A 13,178-nucleotide genomic window follows, 5' to 3' on the forward strand; every position below is an offset into this window, starting at 1 on the left:
CCCTCAAGGAGCCCACAATCCAAGGTCCCCAACTCACACCCATATACCAAGGCCAATTTTGGACAGAAGCCAATTAACCTACCAGCATGTCATTGGAGTGTGGGAGGAAACTGGAGTACCCGGATGAAACCCATGCAGGCACAGGGAGAACATGCAAACTCCAGGCAGTCATGGTTGGGATTCGAACCAGCAACCCTTTTTACCGCTAGGCGAGAGTGCTATCCACTACACCACTGTGTCGTCCATGTTTGATGGGACCTTGTTGTCGGAAATTCCGACCATGTGTCACACATTTTCCATAGGAATCTCTGTCACACAAAATTTGAGATCTGAATCTCAAATTTTCTGACAACAAAATCCGTTGTCGGAAATTCCGATCGTGTGTACACAATTCCGACGCACAAAGTTCCACGCATGCTCGCAATCAAGCAGAAGAGCCGCACTGGCTATTGAACTTCATTTTTCTTGGCTTGTCGTACGTGTTGTACGTTACCGCGTTCTTGACAGTCGGAATTTCCGACCAACTTTGTGTGACCGTGTCTATGCAAGACAAGTTTGAGCCAACATCTGTAGGAAAAAAAACATGGATTTTGTTGTCGGAAAATCCTATTGTGTGTACAGGGCATAAGAGGGGATATGTTCACTATCACAATATACAAATCTTTCAATTGTGATTCTCACATTGGCAGGTAACTATTTCATTTAATAAGGTCTCTAAAGAATACTCGTAGCCACACAATGAAGTGTTCTTTACTGTTATGCCCCGTACACACGGTCGGACTTTGCTCGGACATTCCGACAACAAAATCCTAGGATTTTTTCCGACGGATGTTGGCTCAAACTTGTCTTGCATACACATGGTCACACAAAGTTGTCGGAAAATCTGATCGTTCTTAACGCGGTGACGTAAAACACGTACATCGGGACTATAAACGGGGCAGTGGCCAATAGCTTTCATCTCTTTATTTATTCTGAGCATGCGTGGCACTTTGTCCGTCGGACTTGTGTACACACGATCGGAATTTCCGACAACGGATTTTGTTATCGGAAAATTTTATAGCCTGCTCTCAAACTTTGTGTGTCGGAAAATCCGATGGAAAATGTGTGATGGAGCCTACACACGGTAGGAATTTCCGACAACAAGGTCCTATCACACATTTTCTGTCGGAAAATCCGACCGTGTGTACGGGGCATTAGTGTGGTAAGGATGTGGAACTCCCTTCCACAGTTGGTGGTGTCATCAGGGAGAGGAGATACATTAAAAAATGTTAGATGTGTTTCTTAGTGAGCTCAATGTATAGGGATTTGGAAATATAGTGACATAAATACACATAAACTAGGTTCAATTGGATGGACTATATATATATATATATATATATATATATATATATATATATATATATGTATAAAGACTGTTTAGCCTAATTAGTTCATTAGTTCAATGAGTCAAATAGGGTGTTTCCACTAACACCAAAATCTGTTATTTTGCAGTAAAATCTATTTTTCCAAAATCACTACACTAGTGGATGTGTTTCAAAAGAAAAAGCTAGAACAAACAGTGAAAGAACACAGAGGCCTGTGCCCTGTTAAGAGTGGGAAGCACAAACAAAAATACATTTACAGAAATGTATTTCATTCACAGTGAGAATGCATATCTCAACAAGAAACAAAAGTGTAAACCCTTTTTACCGAAAAGTTTTGTAATCTGCTCTCTGACAATATTTGCAAAACCAAACAACCTTTGCGCCAACAGCTTCCAGTTAGTCAATCGGTTTCAACACTAAATAAAAACAGGGCATAAACAAACATAACTAAAAGTTTTGAAACAAGGGCTATAGAAAAACTTGCAAACACAAAAATAATAAAATGATTGATCAAAAATATACTAAACCAAAGATATTAAATGAAATGTACTTTCCAATAATTCTTCCTAACCAGTGATTAGTAAAAGTTTTTTTTTTTAAATTAATGCATTCTGTGCATTAAGATAAAAAGCCTTTTGTGTGCAGCAGCCCCCTCAGCCAGAAAACTGAAGATGGGGGCTGTTCTGTGCAAATCCACCGCAACAGAGCAGGTAAGAATAACATGTTTGTTATTTTTATTGAAAAAAAAGTCTTTATAATCACTTTAACCCACTTATATAGATTCCAGAAAGCTCTTGACATTTTTAATACCTACTTGAACATTTGGTGCATTATACATTTCTTTGAACCTTGAAGCCAATTAAAAGCAATATTATTTATTATTTGTATGTTCCTCTAATTATTCTGTTTTTGACAATATATACTCATAGATGTCACTACTAGATTTGTGTGAATGTGACTCATTACCAAAAACAATTTAAGTTCTCTCCATCAGCACTTCTGCTTAATAGTTGTGACAAACATGAAGAAACGTTGTGAACATTGGTGTTTTTTTCGCATGGTGTGTGGACATCATTGGCACTCATTTCTGCACATTAAAGGAGAAGTATAACCAAAGCTATTTTGGATATACTTCACCTTTAGGTCACAGGAGTGCAGTTCGTTCTGCACTCCTGTGACCTGTTTTCAGCCGACAGCAGGCTAAAATCCGTGTTGGCTAGTCTAGGCTTTGGAAAGATCCGGACCATATGGTTGGGATCCACCCAAATGCCTGGACCGACACCTGGCTCAGCCTCTCAGTGAACTGCTGAGAGCCTGAGCCAGCCCATCCTGCCCGTTGCACAGCACAGCAATCCAGTAAGCACTGGAGGGCAGAGCAGAGAGCCGGTGAATGATAGGGATGAGCTTTCTGTTCAAGTCGAACATGAGTTCGACTCGAACATCGGCAGTTTGATCGTTCTATGAAGATCAAACATTATGGGGCGTTTGTGCCAAATTCGAGTGGCGTTTCATGCCCCATAATGCACTGCATCATCGCAGTGCATTGCTAGCTGATGATTGGCCAAGCATGCACTATGACCCGCATGCTTTGGCCAATCACAGTGCTGTCAGCAAAGAGAGCCATAATTGGCCAAAGGCAGGGTGACTTTGGCCAACTATGGTTCAGGGGGTTAAGTCCACACCCCACACTATATAAGGAGGCCTGCACGTCAGCCCTGTGTAGTGTGTTGCGGGCGTTAGATTGAGCAGGCAGTCCGTACCCGGTGTACTGTTTCTAATCTACTTCAGGCAGGCAGGTGATTCAGTTAGCTGCAGTGTATTTAATATATATATATATATATATATATATATATATATATATATATATATATATATATATATACAGTCAGACTGGCAGGTTATTCAGTGATCTGCAGTGCATAAAATATATATACTGTCTCCTACATATATATCCACTGCATTCTAGTCTAGCCAAGCCTAAATCTGACTGTAGGCCATTGCTGGTGTACGTTTTCAAATACACTTTCAGGCAGGCAGGCAGGCAGGCAGGCAAGTGATTCAGTGATCTGCAGTGCATTAAATATATATACAGTCTCCAACATATATTTATCCACTGCATTCCAGTCTAGCCAAGCCTATTTCTAACTGCAGGCCATTAAATATATATACAGTCTCCAACATGTATATATCCACAGGATTCTAGTCTAGCCAAGCCTACATCTGACTGCAGGTAGTTCCTGGTGTACGTTTTCAAATACACTTTCAGGCAGGCAGGCAGGTGATTCAGTGATCTGCAGTGTATAAAATATATATACAGTCTCCTACATATATATATCCACTGCATTCTAGTCTAGCCAAGCCTATATCTGACTGCAGGCCGTTCCTGGTGTATGTTTTCAAATACAATTTCAGGCAGGTGATTCAGTGATCTGCAGTGCATAAAATATATATACAGTCTCCTACATATATATATCCACTGCATTTTATTCTAGCCAAGCCTATATCTGACTGCAGGCCATTGCTGGTGTACGTTTTCAAATACACTTTCAGGCAGGCAAGTAATTCAGTAACCTGCAGTGTATTAAATAAATAAATACCGTATTTATCGGCGTATAACACGCGCCGGCGTATAACACGCACCCCAATTTAGGAGGGAATTTTAAGGAAAAAAAACTTTTAGGAGGGAAGTTGAAGGGAAAAAACTTACATTTAAATGCCCATCATTGCAGCCTTCTCAGTGCAGCCTTGCCCCAGTGCAGCCATGTCAGTGCAGCCTTGTCAGTGCAGCCTTCCCCAGTGCAGCCTTGTCAGTGCAGCCATGTCAGTGCAGCCATGTCAGTGCAGCCTTCCCCAGTGCAGCCTTGTCAGTGCAGACTTCCCCAGTGCAGCCTTGTCAGTGCAGCCTTCCCCAGTGCAGACTTCCCCAGTGCAGCCTTGTCAGTGCAGTCTTCCCCAGTGCAGCCTTCCCCAGTGCAGCCTTCCCCAGTGCAGCCTTGCCCCATTGCAGCCGTCGATCCCCTGTCCCTGCTATATTGGGCTTCAAAATCGCCGACCGCGATTTGAAAATGGCGCCGCCGGCGCCGAAATACACAGAGCCGGTCCTCGGCTCTTTCCGGCGGCTCTCGTTCATTTTCGGCTCCACTCGTAGTCCCGAGCGGAGCTATCCGAACCTAGCCGAGTAGGTCTATCGCGGTCGGCGATTTTGAAGTTTTGACACCACGGGATCGCAGGGGATCGGCGTATAACACGCACCTGCGACTTTCCCCTGATTTTAAGGGGAAAAAAGTGCGTGTTATACGCCGATAAATACGGTAAATATATATATATATATACAGTCTCCAACATATATATATTCACTGCATTCTAGTCTAGCCAAGCCTATATCTGACTGCAGGCCATTGTTGGTGTACCAAAGATTAAGAGATAAAAAATTATGTTCAGCATCCCTCCCTCAGCACACACAGAGAAAATATTGATAAAACAATAGTCAGCAGCTGCTATACTAAAATAAGATGCATCAAATATATGTCAAAGAAAAATTTCTAAAACATTAGCAGCGCTAATGCAAAAATAGCTAATATTTAAAAATATCAATGAAATTGCTTAAGAGTCCACTTAAACAAAGTATCAAATGGTGATCCACTCAGTGAAAGTCCATCAAGAAAAGGCAGGTGAGTATAAACTAGACGATCATGGAAAAAAATATTAGCAGCGATCCCAAGTCTCCATCACCACACCACTTGTGCCACAGCCCTGTAGGTAATCCACTTACCAGACCCTGCTGGTTAACACGCTTATCAATCATAGGGATAATCGCTGTTCACTGGACACTTTTCATCTGTATTTTGCTCATTGCAAGCAATAGATAAAAAAATTCCACATAGCGTAATCCAGTACAATAATTATTTATTCATTTAAAATTATCCCACAAAAAACACTCACCATGTTTGCATAATATAAGGGCATGTAACATCAATACTATGTCAGTCGTGCATTCCCCTCTAACCTCTCACGGCTACTGCGGTGTTCCCAGGAAGGACAGATGAGGATAAGCCGACTCTGTAGATAGCTGCATAGCAACGCCCTGCAACGTTTCTGTCATCACTTTCGTCAGAGGGCATCATTGTTGGTGTACGTTTTCAAATACACTTTCAGGCAGGCAAGTGATTCAGTGATCTGCAGTGCATTAAATATATATATACAGTCTCCAACATATATATATATCTACTGCATTCCAGTCTATATCTGACTGCAGCCAATTCCTGGTGTACGTTTTCAAATACACTTTCAGGCAGGCAGGCAAGTGATTCAGTGATCTGCAGTGCATTAAATATATATACAGTCTCCAACATATATATATATCCCCTGCATTCTAGTCTAGCTAAGCCTATATCTGACTGCAAGCCTTTGCTGGTGTATGTTTTCAAATACACTTTCAGGCAGGCAGGCAAGTGTTTGAGTGATCTGCAGTGCATTAAATATATATACAGTCTCCAACATATATATATCCACTGCATTCCAGTGTAGCCAAGCCTTTATCTGACTGCAGGCCATTCCTGGTGTACGTTTCAAGGAGGAGGGGGAGGCACATCTCCAACGAGGCAGGATGCCGTACAGGGGCCAGCTTAAGGACGGCCAACCAACTGCATCTCACCTCAGAGCTCCGCATGTGCAGGGCGTTACTGACTCCGCGCGTTTTTTCAAAAGTTCTTTGGTGTGGGCCTTTTTTTAAACGTGTGCAGCAGATCGCACCATTGCTGTTTGCAACATGTGTCTGAAGCGTATAAAGCGTGGCCAATACAGCAGCCGCTTGGGCACCACATGCTTGACCAGACATATGTCGAGCTCCCATGCAGTCCGTTGGCAACAGTACTTAAAAGACCCACACCAAAGAACAAGGCGGACCTCTCCTTGCTCCTCATCAGCTGGGATCTCCAACTCCAACACTATACCTTCAATCCTCTCAGAGACCTGCACTGAGAGGAATGAAGGTGTAGAATTAGGTGCCCCAAGCACTTGCAGGCAATCTGCTAGCGGAACACCTAAATCCGATTGTAGCAGGCAAATTTCCCTACCCCAGTTGCTAAACCGTTGAAAGAAATTCGGTCCCAGCCATCCACATGCTCAGCGGCTGAATGCTAGTTTGGCTAAATTGCTAGCACTCCAACTGCTGCCTTTTCAGCTGGTAGACTCTACCCCCTTTCAAGAATTTGTGGAATGTGCGGTATCTCAGTGGCAGGTTCCCAAATGCCATTTTTGTTCTTGGAAGGCCATTCCGGCTCTCTACCGGCATGTGGAAGGCAATGTCTTGGCCTCCTTGGACAGGGCGGTCAGCGGTAAGGTGCATATTACTGCTAATTCGTGGTCCAGGGACGTTAATTTTCTTTCACGGCGCACTGGGTAACCCTGCTGGATGCTGGGAAGGATGCAGGACAGGGTGCAGTATCGTTGGAGCTTGTTCCGCCACCACGCCTCCAAAATGTTGGTAGTGGTGATTCTGCCACACCTCTCTCCTCCACCCCCTCCTCTTCTTCTTCCTCTATGGCCTCTTCCTGTACAGATTTGTCCTCGGAACCAGCGGTGCTCCGTAGGCATTCTAGGGGCTACGCAAGCACTCAGGCAAAAAGATGCCATGCGGTGCTTGAGTTGGTCTGCTTAGGGGACAGGAGCCACATTGGGATAGAGATTCTGGCAGCTCTGCAGGGGCAGGTTCAGAGGTGGTTGATGCCACACCAGCTTCAGACAGGAATGGTGGTTTGCGACAATGGCACCAACCTCCTCTCTGCCCTCCGACAGGGACACTTGACCCATGTTCCCTGTTTGGCTCACGTCCTTAATTTGGTGGTGCAGCGGTACCCGAGCTTACAGGATCTCCTGAGGCAGGCCAGGAAAGTCTGTGGGCATTTCCGCCGGTCATATAATGCCAGTGCTCGGCTGGCTGACCTTCAAAAGGAATGCAACCTGCCCAAGAACCGCCTCATCTGTGACATGCCCACCAGGTGGAACTCAACGTTGGCAGTGCTGCAGCGGCTGCACATGCAGCAGAGGGCCATCAATGAGTACCTGTGCGAGTATAACACCAGACAGGGTCAGGGGAGCTTGGCTTTTTTTCACCACTCCAGTGGCTAATTATCAAGGATGCATGCACTGTCCTGTCACCATTTGAGGAGGCCACGAGGATGGTGAGCAGTGACAGTGCATACATCAGTGATACTGTCCCTCTTTTCTTCCTGTTGGAGCACACATGGAATAATGGACAAGGCACTTGAGGCAGAACAGAGGGAGGAAGAGGAGGACTTCCTTTCCTCTCAAGGCCCCCTTTATCCAGACAGTATTCCTGCAGGCCCGCCTATCACACAGGAAGAGGAGGAGGAGGAGGAGAAGGAGGATTGTGTCAGCATGGAGGTGGAGCCTGGCACGTAGCATCAGCAGCAGTCTTCAAGGGATCGTTTTCAGTCCCAAGAAACCCATGGACTTGTACGTGGCTGGGAGGAGGTGGCTGCAGATCATGTCGTCCTTAGTGACCCAGAGGACTCCGGAACGAATGCCTCAGCAAACCTATGCTGCATGGCCTCCCTGATCCTGCAAAGCCTGCGAAAAGGACGCTCAGATTCGTGGTATCAAGGAGAGGGATCAGTACTGGCTGGCAACCCTTCTTAATCCACGTTACAAGGGTAAGGTTGTGGAACTTATCCAGCCCTCACAGAGGGAGCAGAGAATGAAACATCTTCGAGAGGCCTTGCAGAAAGGTTTGTGCAATGCGTTTCCAGAGCCAGGGAGGTTACAATTTCCTGGTCCTCCTGGACAACGTGTTGTTGAGGCTTTGGTCAGTCACAGAAGGAGCGGTGGAGAAGGTGGCCATCTGACCGATGCGTTCAGACAATTTTTTAGTCCGCAGCCCCAAAGTGTGATTGGTTCCAGCAACCATAGCCAGCATCTGATTTACATGGTGCAGGAATACCTTGGGGCAAGATCAGACTTGGAGACCTTTCCAACAGAAAATCCATTGGGTTACTGGGTCTTGAGGATGGATCACTGGCCAGAGCTTGCACAGTATGCAATTGAACTATTGGCCTGTCCTGCATCCAGCGTTCTATCTGAATGCACATTCAGTGCTGCTGGAGGCTTTGTAACCGATCACAGAGTGCGCCTGTCCACAGACTCGGTTGATCGGCTCACCTTCATAAAAATTAATCAGTCTTGCATCACCAGCTACCAAACACGCTACCCGCTTAACAGGCGTGTAATTACAATTTTTGCTGTAATATTTTGCAGCAGGGCTTGTTACTGCGCTCAACTAGAGTATCTGCATGGGGTTGTAGAGTTGTGGCACCAGCACCAGTGCCTAAGGCCCAATTTTTCTGCCCCTATTTAACAGGGCCTGTAATTACAATTTTTGATCTAATATTTCATAGCAGGGCCCATTCCTGCGCCCACCAAGAGAAACTGTGAGGGCTTACAGTGTTGTGGCAACACCACCACCACCACAGGCCCAATTTTTCTGCCCCTGTTCAACAGGGGCATGCAATTACAATTCTTGATATAATATTTCACAGCAGGGCCATGTGAACATTTTCAAAATCCAATTGTCATTGGGACAGAAAGTGAGGTGAAATCTTCTAAACAGGGGCACAGACAGCAAAAAAAATGTTACAGGGGTGATGATAACCCTTCCCTATGTTATCCAAAAAGCTTAAAAATAGATTTTGTTCCAAATTACAAACAGATTCAACTTAAGAACAAAGCTACAGTCCCTGTCTTGTTTGGACCGCCTGTATACTGCTGTTTAGAGTATATAGGGCCTGGAGGCCCCACGCCTTTTCTTTTTTTAAGGGTTCCCCTTAATATCCATACAAGACCCAAAGGGCCAGGGAATGGGCTGGGGGGTTACCCATGCCGTTTTTCTCAATAATTTTCATCCATATTCCCGGGACCCGACATTACATTACAGCCGCAAGCAGTTTTAAATTACTTTTATTCCTTTAGAAATGTCATTTTGTGCAGGGACTGTTCTAAACACGGGAAACATGCGCCACTTTACAGGCATACTATAGACACCCCCCAGGTACGCTATTTAAAGGAATATTTCACTTTTTTTTTTTTTTAATTTCAATTTTTTTTCACTTTAAGCATCATTAAAATCACTGCTCCCGAAAAAACGGACGTTTTTGAAACTTTCTTTTGCATTGATACATTTCCCCTGGGGCAGGACTCGGGTCCCCAAACCCTTTTTAGGACAATAACTTGCATATTAGCCTTTAAAATTTGGGCTTTTGATTTCTCACGTTCGAGTCCCATAGGCTTTATCGGTGTTCGAATGTTCACGCGAACTTTCGGTCCGTTCGCATGTTCTGGATGCGAACCAAACCTAGGGGTGTTCGGCTCATCCCTAGTGACTGATAGTTTCAACACCAAATGAAAACAAGGCATAAACGAACATGACTAAAAGTTTTGAAACAAGGATTATAGAAAAACCTGCAAACACAAAAATAATAAAATGATTGATCAAAAATAAACCAAAGATATTAAATTGAATGTACTTTCCAATAATTCTTCCTAACCAGTGTTTGTTTTAAAGAAGTTGTAAAGGCAAAAGGTTTTTGAAATTAATGCATTCTGTGCATTAAGATAAAAAGCCTTCTGTGTGCAGCAGCCCCCTCAGTCCCCAGTCACCACTCTCTGCTTAGAGTGAAGGGGGAGAACTGAGCAATCAGTGGTGTTTGATCCCTCAGTTCTCACTGCAGAGCCGGTGGGGGACAGATTTGGCATTGCATCGATGCTGCATCCACCTAGGTGAGTATAAATGTTTAATTCTCTTTTAATATGCTTGAGTTTACTTATTTTGGGATGTCTTGGAACCATTAGACTTCAGCAGAGTTATTTGTTGGTAAAAGCATGCCAATCAACCAGTAGATCCTAATCCAACCAACAGATCCTGGTCAATAATAGATTCTGTTTCAACAACCACTATAGCCAGATATTTTTTGACCAGCACTATAAAAAAGACAACATACCAGCCAGTAGCCTGTAATCCACTGTGTTCAATATGATGCCAGACAAGAGAAGAAACCATCAGATTGTATATATATTTAGTACATGTAGACCAAATGAGTATCAGATTTCTTATGAAGTAGCACCTGAATCTTTTAATTGCTGAGCCTGTTCTTTTAATTCTTTTGCTGAGCCTGTTCTTTTAAAGCATTATTAATTTCAAAAGCAAACATTTATTATATGGCAATTTACCATTTTTTTCATTATGTGATGGCTGCATCAGTTTTCTTTTTAGCCTTTCTTTCTTTTATTTCCATCTGGTGATCTGGTCAGTAAGTCTGTTCCTTTTCAACAGAAAACCTCTCTTGCAGTTAGAGGGATGAGACAGACCATTTACCACTGACAGATGTGCTTAAAATTACCAGGGCTTATTTATCTATGTAAAACCTTTATCCCATGAAATAACTATTGCTGTAACTGATTATAAAGTATTAGCTGGAGTTTGGCTTCAATTTGTTAGTATATATAAATCTGCTAGTACTTCTAACACTTCCTTCCCTCCAGACTGACAATGCTGATGTTCAAATCTGCCCCCCTGTGCTCCTTCATTCATAGTGGAGGCATTCTAATACAGGAGGTGTGTTACTGGTCCCCAGGGGGAAACAGAGGGAAAAAAGCCTAAAAACAAAAACAAAACAAAAAATGAATGCAGCCACCACATCTAATGATTGGTAAGCTTCAATATATACAATTTTTGGTTTTGGGTTTAATACCACTTTAAACATTTGTATCTGGTGTTTGTTCTAAAAGCATAAAAGTTGTACCTGGATTGATATCCCGTTTTTCTAACTAACTGTCCACTTATGCCGCGTACCCACGACCGATCTTTTTGGCATCAAAGGTCCGACAGAACGAATCCGTTGGACAATTCGATCGTGTGTGGGCTTCATCTGACCTTTTCTGTCTAAAAATCTGACGGACCTTAGAAATAGAACAAGTTTCAAATCTTTCCAACGGACTCGATTCCTATTAAAATATCCGTTCGTCTGTATGCTAGTCCGACGGACCAAAAACGATGCAAGGGCAGCTATTGGCTACTGGCTATGAACTTCCTTATTCTAGTCCAGTCATACGTCATCACGTACGAAACAATCAGACTTTGGTGTGATCGTGTGTAGGCAAGTCAGTTTCGTTGGAACTCCGTCAGAACTCCGTCGAAAAGTCCTGCGGTGTTCAATCCGAAGAGAAGTCCGCTCGTGTGTACGCGGCATTACTAAATAGCTTGACCGATTGTCTGTTTCCTGGAGTAAATAGTGGGCTTCATGATAGCAAGCAGGTCTGCATGAGCCTTATTGGGGGAACATTTTAGTAATCATAAAACATGTTCTGGGCCAAGAACAGGAGGTTTGGATGTCAACAGAGGTCCACTGTCCCCCATGGGAAGTGACCTGATTGAGGCTATGGCCACCTGAAATCCCCCTTTTTCAATCATAGATTAAAGCTATAACCAATACAAAAGACCAATTAGACCAATGACTTTCAGTCTTGTTTTTTTTTTTTGTTTTTTATGTGTCTCTGAAATACAAGCCAGTGGAGAACAAAATCAACAAGTTGCCCTAAGCAGATATTATGTTTGCTACCTCCCAACCATGTTAATGTACATTGATAATTATCTGCCACAGGAACTATTATATTCAACAATGAGGGTTGAAACTACATAGACTCTAAGTGGCTAGGTGTGGCCACCGATCTCGTACACTGTCATGACAGGGCGCCGGTGGCCTCAGCTATTCATGGCTCCCTGCAAGTCAGTGATTACCTGCATCTGCTGTATGCACACACAGTGTTTGAATACATGCAGCCACCATCGACCTGTCATTATACAGTAGTGAACAGGGCCGGAGGCCACACCTAGCCGCTCAGGGACACAGCAAAAATCACAAGATTCCTGTTGCTGCAATATCCACTGCCCTTAATCGCCAGTTTAAATGTAGCCTTAAATGCCCAGTTAAAACAATTCATCTATCTTTTAAAGGTAAATTTTATTTGGTTTTGTGGTACAAGACAAACATACGAACATAAATACACATATTTCGAGCAAACATTGCTCATTGCAGTACAGAGTGTAAGACAATGGTATATATTTGGCATACATGTTTTCATATTGTTCAGCTGTATATGTCTATTTAATTTTATTAATAAACTTGGTATCATTGACTGGAATTTCTTTGTTAGCTTTATATGGCAGGTGTGATAGTGTTTTCAGAGTTAGTCCACAGACCCCATATTTTGTGAAATTTTTTTGGGCATCCTCTGGCTTCATATGTTAATTTGTATAATGGTATGGCTTGATTAACCATGGTCAGCCAGAATGCTATCGTAGGTGGGGATTGTGATTTCCAGTGAATGGTAATAGATTTTTTGGCATAAAATAACACAATTCTCAAGAAAGTTTGCTTGTTTTTGGATATACTCTCATCATCCACATATCCTAGTAGGCATCTCAGGGGATTGCAGATATTAGGCAATTGAGTCAAGGAACTGACAAAAGCAGTGACCCCTGACCAGAACCGCCTGATCTCGGTGCACTCCCACATCAAGTGGAAAAAGGTGGCCTCCATGATGCTGCATCTGGAGCACATTGCCGATGGTAGTTTTTTAAGTTTAAATAATAAGGATGGCGTGAAGTATGCTCTATATAATAGTTTGGTCTGTATGACCCTGTCCCTGGAAGAGATGACAGAGGGGACCTGGAGGGGAAGTATGTCCTGCCAGATATCCTCCGTCAGCTCAGGGATATCAGCTTTCCATTTAGTGAGCGTG

The sequence above is a fragment of the Aquarana catesbeiana genome, linkage group LG01 (genome assembly GCF_042186555.1).
Source record: "Aquarana catesbeiana isolate 2022-GZ linkage group LG01, ASM4218655v1, whole genome shotgun sequence".
In the NCBI taxonomy this organism is placed as follows: Eukaryota; Metazoa; Chordata; class Amphibia; order Anura; family Ranidae; genus Aquarana; species Aquarana catesbeiana.